This window comes from Podarcis erhardii (genome assembly GCF_964252035.2).
Source record: "Podarcis erhardii genome assembly, chromosome: 15".
Classification (NCBI taxonomy): Eukaryota; Metazoa; Chordata; class Lepidosauria; order Squamata; family Lacertidae; genus Podarcis; species Podarcis erhardii.
Window position 1 is genome coordinate 33998585 of NC_138505.1, and position 7790 is coordinate 34006374.

At 44.6% G+C, this 7790-nt stretch overlaps 1 long non-coding RNA gene across 1 annotated transcript; it reads left to right on the plus strand.

The window, feature by feature from the left end:
* The first annotated feature begins 530 nt into the window (after positions 1–530).
* LOC309330811 lies at positions 531–4690 on the plus strand. The gene is made up of 4 exons (XR_014151600.1): positions 531–600; positions 1581–1658; positions 2032–2151; positions 4540–4690. It is a non-coding gene; the product is annotated as an uncharacterized lncRNA (long non-coding RNA).
* Positions 4691–7790: the final 3100 nt, after the last annotated feature.

Here is a 7790-nt window from a genome sequence, read left to right on the forward strand (position 1 = left end):
ACGTCTCGAAGGCAATCCAAAGTAGTCTGGTAAATGGCTCAGCTTAATTTTTAGGGAGTAAACTTGTGCTAATGGGTCACCACTACCTTTGCCTTGTGGGAAGGGCTGCAGCTCAGCAGCAGAGCATCTGCTTTGCGTGAACATCCCAGGATCAATCCTGGACATCTCCCCTGCTTGAAACCCCCAGAGAGCTGCTGCCAGTCAGTGCAGGCTATACTGAGCTAGTTGGAACCCAAATTGTCTGACACAGTATAAAGCATCTCCCAATGTGTATGGGGAATCTGTTGCCTGCCTGATGTTGGAGGCTGCAATTCCCATCAGCTCTGGTCTTTGGAAACTAATTTAAAAGCCAATAAAGTTATTTTGGTTATGGATATACATGTACCTTTAAGCTCTTGAGCTGACCTCTCTATCTCTTTGTTGTTTAGACTGATATATCCTGTTTACAACCTCCTCCTCCTCCTCCTCCTCCTCCTCCTCCTCCTCCTCCTCCTCCTCCTCCTCCTCTCTTGGATCTCAAGATGACAGGTCAAGCTGGAGCTATCCTCTGAGAACAAAGGAGCAAGCAACGGCTACCTTGTTCTTCTCTAGATTAGTTAGGTAGGTTAGAAATGGAAACTTTTCCGTCCAAGTTATGTGCTTCATACAACTCACTCTACAAGCATCTCTCTGATTCTGATTGCAACAGGTAAAGTCCAGATTTACAAACCAACAGGTAAAGTCCAGGTTTACAAACCTTATACTGCACACTTTGGATACATTAGGACACACTCTTCCAATAATCACGACCTACCTAATTTGCACTCTCTGAAACTATTTGCAATTTTTTAAAAAAAGTTATATTTGGAAATATACACTTCTCCCAATAATAAGATGCAGTCCTTCAAGCAAACAGTGTGTGCAAAAATGCTTACAGTACGGTGAAGCCGCCATAAAAATACAGATATTAGTGAAAAATAATATGCAACGTGCAGTATACAGTGGTACCTCTGGTTAAGAACTTAATTCGTTCCGGAGGTCCGTTCTTAACCTGAAACTGTTCTTAACCTGAGGTACCACTTTAGCTAATGGGGCCTCCCACTGCTGTCGCTCCACCACTGCGTGATTTCTGTTCTCCTCCTGAAGCAATGTTCTTAACCCAAGGTACTACTTCCAGGTTAGCAGAGTCTGTAACCTGAAGCGTCTGTAACCCGAGGTACCACTGTATTATGGGCAAGTGCTTTGCAAAAATGTATATATTGGGAGAAAGTTTACACTGGAATGCAGATGTGTTTTAATGAGGATGTTAAAAAGAAATGGCGAGTGATGCAGAAAAATGAAGAGTGCAGAAATGAGAAAGAGAGAAAGCAAAATTGATGGGTTTATCCATCTCAAGTGGCTGTGGAGCACTCTGGCTTATTATGAGGGAGAGGAAATTGCTGGCCAAGCGCCAACTTAGTGCATCTCATAGACAACATTTCTGCTAACTCATATCTGATATTTTCCAAATGTAGAAAGTGTTACCTCCACACACACACCCTCCCCTCCCTGGCATCCTGATAAGCTTTTTTTTATTATTTGTTTCCATCTGTTCCATACAGATCACTTTTGCAGTTTATTTGAAACAAGAAACAGCCTTTACAAATCCCTACAGATGGCTTTTAAAGGCTTTGTGAAAGGTAAAGATAAGATCAAGAAAACCCTGTGTGTTTGCCCAGGGCGGGGGCTTGAGGTGGGAGCGAATGGTGGGAGAGATAGGAAATGGTATATTTGCTTCTCTCTACTTCTGCATTACAGCTGCAAACCATGTCCAATCAGAGCATATGATATGTTTCCATTTCTGCCTGAAGTGTCCCTCTAAAAAGGCAGTCTCGCTTGGCTTCCAGCATGCAATTGCTGCTGGTGAAGCGAAGGCTCCCTTCCTTTCAAGCATTCTAGGAAATACAGGCAAGAAGCACAACAATACATTGCAGTAAATCCTCGCCTTTCTAACAAGAGTTCTTAAGGGCTGTTTCATGGAAGATGGAACAAACTTGTTTTCTGCTGCTCCAGAGGGTAGGACTCGAACCAATGGATTCAAACCACAACAAAGGAGATTCCGACGAAATGTTAGGAGAAACTTTCTTGGGGAAAGAGCTGCTTGATAGTGGAACAGACTACCTTGGACGGTTGGTGTACTCTCCTTCTTTGGTAATTTTTAAACAAAGGTTGGTTGGTCGGTCATCTGTTGGGAATTCTTTAGCTGAACATTGGGGCAGATGGGAGTCCAGGTCTGGCAACATCTGCGGAGCACCGCATTGTCTACTCCTGGGTTGCACTTGTCAATTAAACCACCATTTGATAGATTTAAAAAGTTACCCAGTTCATTGTGCACCAGGCTGTTTTTTAAAGAATGATTTTAATACAAGGTGTTGTGTTTTTTAAAAAAATCTTATTGAGGTTCCATGGAGGAACCCACAGAGCAAAGGCAGGTAAGATGCTACAGCACCACGGAGAGCTCCAAATGACCAACTTGCTCTTATGAGGCAGGGATGGGGAAACTTTTCCACCCTGAGGGCCACATTCCATTCTGAGCAACCTTCCAAGGACCACAAACCAGTGATGGGCAAGTCCAGAAGCAAAAGTGGGTGGAGCAACTTGCAGGGTGCCTTTATGTCCCCCATCTGAAAACAAATAGATATTCTGCAGAAATGAAGCAGAGGATGGGTGGGATGAGGATTCCAAAGGGAGTTGTTATAGAAGAACATATTATAACAATAGTATAAACACTTCATTGGTTTACATCTTTGTGATATGAAGAATGTAGGTTGTTATAATTGGAGTGGGTTGCAAATGGTACTTTTAAAGACCAACTCATTGATTTTTTTCCCCCTCGCTGGTCTGCAAGATGCCAACAGAGTTCCACTTTTGCTCCTCTTTACCAAGTGTTTATGCATCCAAATACAACCACTGTGTAGAATGATTTTGCATCCAGCCTTCGAGTCGGTAAAACAAATGTCTGTTGCAAAAATTTTTAAACTGCTACAGCCGAGTGCCTAATTTGCAATGAATAATTAATCGGACGATGAAGCTTCCCTTCTGTGGAAGGGAATACCCATGAATGGAGAATGCAGTTGTGATCGTTTTGTTCTTGTTGTTGTTTTAAATTATGTGGAAATGTCTAGGAAGGCCTTTCCTGAAAATATACTCTCCCATGGAAATGGAATAAATGGAAAGCATTTATTTGGATCCAGATCCTTAGACCATCCAGGACCAGGCTCAAGAGTTGACATGTCAGGCATCTGCTGAGGAACCACCCCACCCCTAAACAAAGGTCCTCTTATGAGAACCCCCTGGAACTGTTGCCATGAGGACTCACTGAAGGAAGGAGGGACATGGAGAGTGTCTTGACTTGGGATCCTCCTCAGCCTGGAGTAGACACTGACCCTATCCCTGTTTGCCAAAGGAACATAGGAACTGCTTTATACAGAGACAGACTACTGGTCCATCGAGCACAGTACTGTTTACATCAATTGTAGGCATCACTCCAGGATTTCAGAGATGCCAGGGATTGAACCTGGGACTTTCTGCATGAAAAGCAGGTGGCCTACCAGTGAGCTATGTCCCATCCCCACTGTAAAATCAACGGAGAAGCCTCTGCAAGCTGCTAGGGAGGGCAGGCATGCCTTGATCTATCCCTGGCATCTGTACGTGGGGCTGGGAGAAACCCCTGCCTGAAATCCCAGAGAGCTGCATAGATTTAGATCAGGGGCACAGAACTTGCGGCCCTCGATACTAGCATAATAGTCGCTCCCCCCCTTTTTGGGTCTCTAATATCAGTCCCAAGACATTCACCACACAGTTGTCTCAGGGCATTCGCAGTGCGCATTCTCTGTACCAGCTGAAGGTGCAAGGGGAGTGGGTGGGTGGGCAAAGCTGCCATGAGCAACATAAACATAACTATGTTCATTAATAAAAATTGTTTCCTCGCATAATGGTTGCGCCTCAGCTTTCTGAAAAGAAAAATCAGCATTAAAAATGTGACCATTACGTGGTGAAATACAGTATATTGTTGGACTGCAACTCCTGGCATCCCCTGACCATTGACCATGCTGGCTGGGGCTGTTGGGAGTTGGAATCCAACAACATTTGGTGGGCAACAGGTCCCTAAGCCCTAGAGCAGCCTTTCTCAACCCGTGGGTCCCCAGATGTTGAACTACAACTCCCATCACCCCTAGCTAGCAAGGCCAGGGCTCAGAGATGATGGGAGTTGTAGTCCAACAACACCTGGGGACCCACAGGTTGAGAGCCGCTGCCCTAGAGCATACTGTGGAACATGGAGAGAGTACAATTTTAAGAAATGAATAAGAACTACCGCATCTAGACCACTGTTGTTTTCACATAATGGATGTGAGTTTATCAGTGCTAGCTATTTATAGGGGTGGGGGAGAAAAAAGAATGCCTTTTCTATGACTGCCTGGTTTTTTGTTAAAAAATAAAAATAAAAAGCAATATCATCCCATCTGAAAGAAATGTTAAAAAATCTTCCACCAGCTGTTTGCAATTTTGTTCCGCTACTAGAAATGAAACGTTGGCTGTGCAGTGTTCTGCCTTAAGGAATCCAGCTCCTTCAAATGCCCTTCTGAAGCTCTGCACTGGTTTATTCAACAGCCATCTTCTGCTGAGAAATCTTTAACTGAGCAATCATTTCTACATCTGGGCCTGCAGCTGTTTCCCGAACACCCTAATAACCTTTCTCAATAAGAGCATTTGCTTTTCAACTGTGTATGATTCTCTCTCTCTCTCTCTCTCTCTCTCTCTCTCTCTCTCTGTGTGTGTGTGTGTGTGTGTGTTTCTGTCTAGTTGCACTCAGGCTTGAGCCGAGCTACTTAGAGTCCTCTGAATTTAAGCTACATTGTGTTTTCTCAGTGCTGCCTAGGGCAAGCTCCACCACCAGGCAGAGAGGCAGCTGATGTATGTGCTTGTGGAGGGGCAGGCAAGTAGCAGCAGCAAGGAGCTGGTGGCAGGACAGTGTATGCCGTCCAGTGGCGTAGCATGGGCGGGCATAGGAGCGGTTGCCCCGGACACAAAATTGTTAGGAGGTACAAAATTTCAGTACCCAGTGCTTCCTCAATACAGCTGTGCACTTCTGTCACTGGGCTTCATTGAAAACGGCTTCTCCATGTGAATCAGGAAACGACCTCTCCAGACAACGGAATGACTTTACTTTCCTTATCGCCACAGCTGCATTCTCCTGGGTGACACAAAGGAGAGAGTGTGCCTTTGGGGGTGAAGTCAAACTGTTGGAAGGTTGCAGCACCTGCTGTGGCCATAGAGACTGATACAGGAGAGACATGTTTTGTTGCGGCTAGAGCAGATGAAGGTGTCTTCGCTAATATAGACATTTTTATGCACACTTTCCTCTAATACAAACCTTGTGGCCTTTTGGGTTGGGGAACTGTATCACAAAATTTGGAGAAGTGTGACTATCGAAAGGTTAGCTGTGTACTGTTCCAAGAAGTGAGCTTTGGGCGGATTTTCTTTAAAAGGTGAACTAAACAATTTTTTTCCTCCATCCCTAATATCGTACGGTTAGCCCATTCACTCTGTGATCCTTGATTGGGTGGGATCGGATTATGTTACTAATCCAAGAGGGAAGCAGCAGCAACAGCTTGGGGGGGGGGCAGGGCAGGCAGCGAGGGAGTAGCACTCACTGCGGCTGCAACAACCAGAGTAAAAATGATGCTTAGTGGGATTTTCAAAGGAGTGAATATTTGCAAAATCTTGCTTTTTTGTGGGGGAGTTAGACACCTGTTTTTCCTGCATCTAAAGCCAGGGAATACTTGGCACACTCTGATTTTGTTGTGGTTTTTTAAAGCCACTTCACAAAAGGAGACTTCTACCTGCACCTTGTCAGGATTTCCCAGACCACATGGGGACTTTTTACAGCTGGGTTATGCACCACAATATGCCATTGATATTTACACTAGATAGGCAGGTGTCTGGCTGGCTGCTTCAGAGTGCTCTGGAGTTGTTTGCTGATGTGCCTTCTGTCTGCCACCCTCAGCAGAGGTTATCTCTTCTGCTTTTTAAAAATCTCCTCCGTATGTACTTTGAAGGGCATGTTCAAACTGGTGCATTTCTTTTTCTGATTCACCTGCATTGGTGCCAGTTGGGTGTCTTGTGCCACTGCTGTTTGAACTTCCGAGTTAACAGAGAGTGCAGGACATTCCTGTTTGCTTAGAATGAATTTCTCTGAATTTACACATTTTTGTATGCATTTATGCTTAATACACACGTTTCTGCAAAGTGATTTTCCCTTTTTGTATGTTATTTTCAGTTTTATATATCTGCATTTCAACACACACTAGCATATACGTTTTTGTATAGGTTCCTTGGCAGGAGAACTGCATCTAGCTGGAGAAGTGCAAATATTGAAGGATGGCTTTTGTTCACCTTTAAATGAACTAGATTTCTCTCTCCATCCCTAGTTGCTGTTGTAATTCTTGCATTGCTTGGTTCGCTGTGATCACTTGCAATTTTCACCAGCAACACTTGCACTTTTTGGGTGGTCTGTGGTCTAGATACCAGCCAATCCTGGTCCTGGTTAACATTCCAGATGAGCCAGGATGAAGCCTGCAGGTGTCTGCACTTGCAATGCCCAGCCAGTTATCAAGATACAGCTCCAGGTCTGTGGAAGGGGGAAATCGGTGTTGCCATTTAGGTAATTTAGACCCTGGGCTTCTTATTTATTTGTTTATTTTATTTAAATCTCACACTTCCTACCCAAGGAGCCCAGGGTGGCAAACAGGCACTCAATTTAGAAACAAAGCAAGAGCATTCTGAAGCTGATTAAAATATTTTAAAAGCAACAACAACTAAAACCGTTGCAGTTAAAAACATTCTACCAAATGTCTGGGTAAACAGGAATGCTTTCAAATGTTTTAATGATTTGCCAGGAAAGAGTGCCTTTTTTTTTTTTAAAAAAAAGATGGCAATGTGTATTATTAGTTCACCATCTATATATTTATAGATGCTATCGCCAGGCATGCAGCAATGTGGTGCAAATAAAATAAAATAAAATGAGGCACCCCTCAAAATGGGATTAAAACAAATAGCGAGATCACTGGTCCATCTGGCTCAGTATTGTCTACACTGACTGGCAGCAGCTCTCCAAGGTTTCAGACAGGGAATCTCTCCTGGCCCTTCCTGGGATGAACCAGGGACCATCTGCATGCAAGGCACAATGTTGCACAATCCATTGGACTTGTGCCCAAAAGTCCTGCCCTGATGGCCCCAGTGATCGGAATAAGTGCTGGAAACCGAAATTTGAGGACTTCTTGTTTGCTGCTCAGATGTGCGCTCTCTCTTTCTCTCTCCTCTCAAATGCCTTGGCTGTGTAGCTACTGCAAAGAATTGGCACAGCCCTTCCTGCAGAGGTTTAATTTGTAAGGCAGCTGGGAGTGTCTGCTCCCAGGTACTTCGACACATTTGCATGCTGATGCATCGGATGTTGCCAAACGCCCATGTAACAACAAGTGGGAGGACAGTGGCGGGTTTCTACACCAAGGGAGCATTTAAATTTTCATCAGGTCTCACTAGCAGGGTAGCGATGTGCAAGCATAGGAAGGATCCCTTTTTGGAGACTCCTTGTCTATCTTCCCACTCACAGGCCCCGAGGGAAGGAAAGCTCCCGCCCAATGAGGAGCTGTGTCTGCCTGCCGCTGTAAACATGAGAACATCTGCCTGCCTCCTTCAGCTAGTGCCAGGGTCTCTCCCCACCCCGTGGTGTAACCGTGGGCTTTGGAGTTCTTATAAGATGTTCGGTGGTA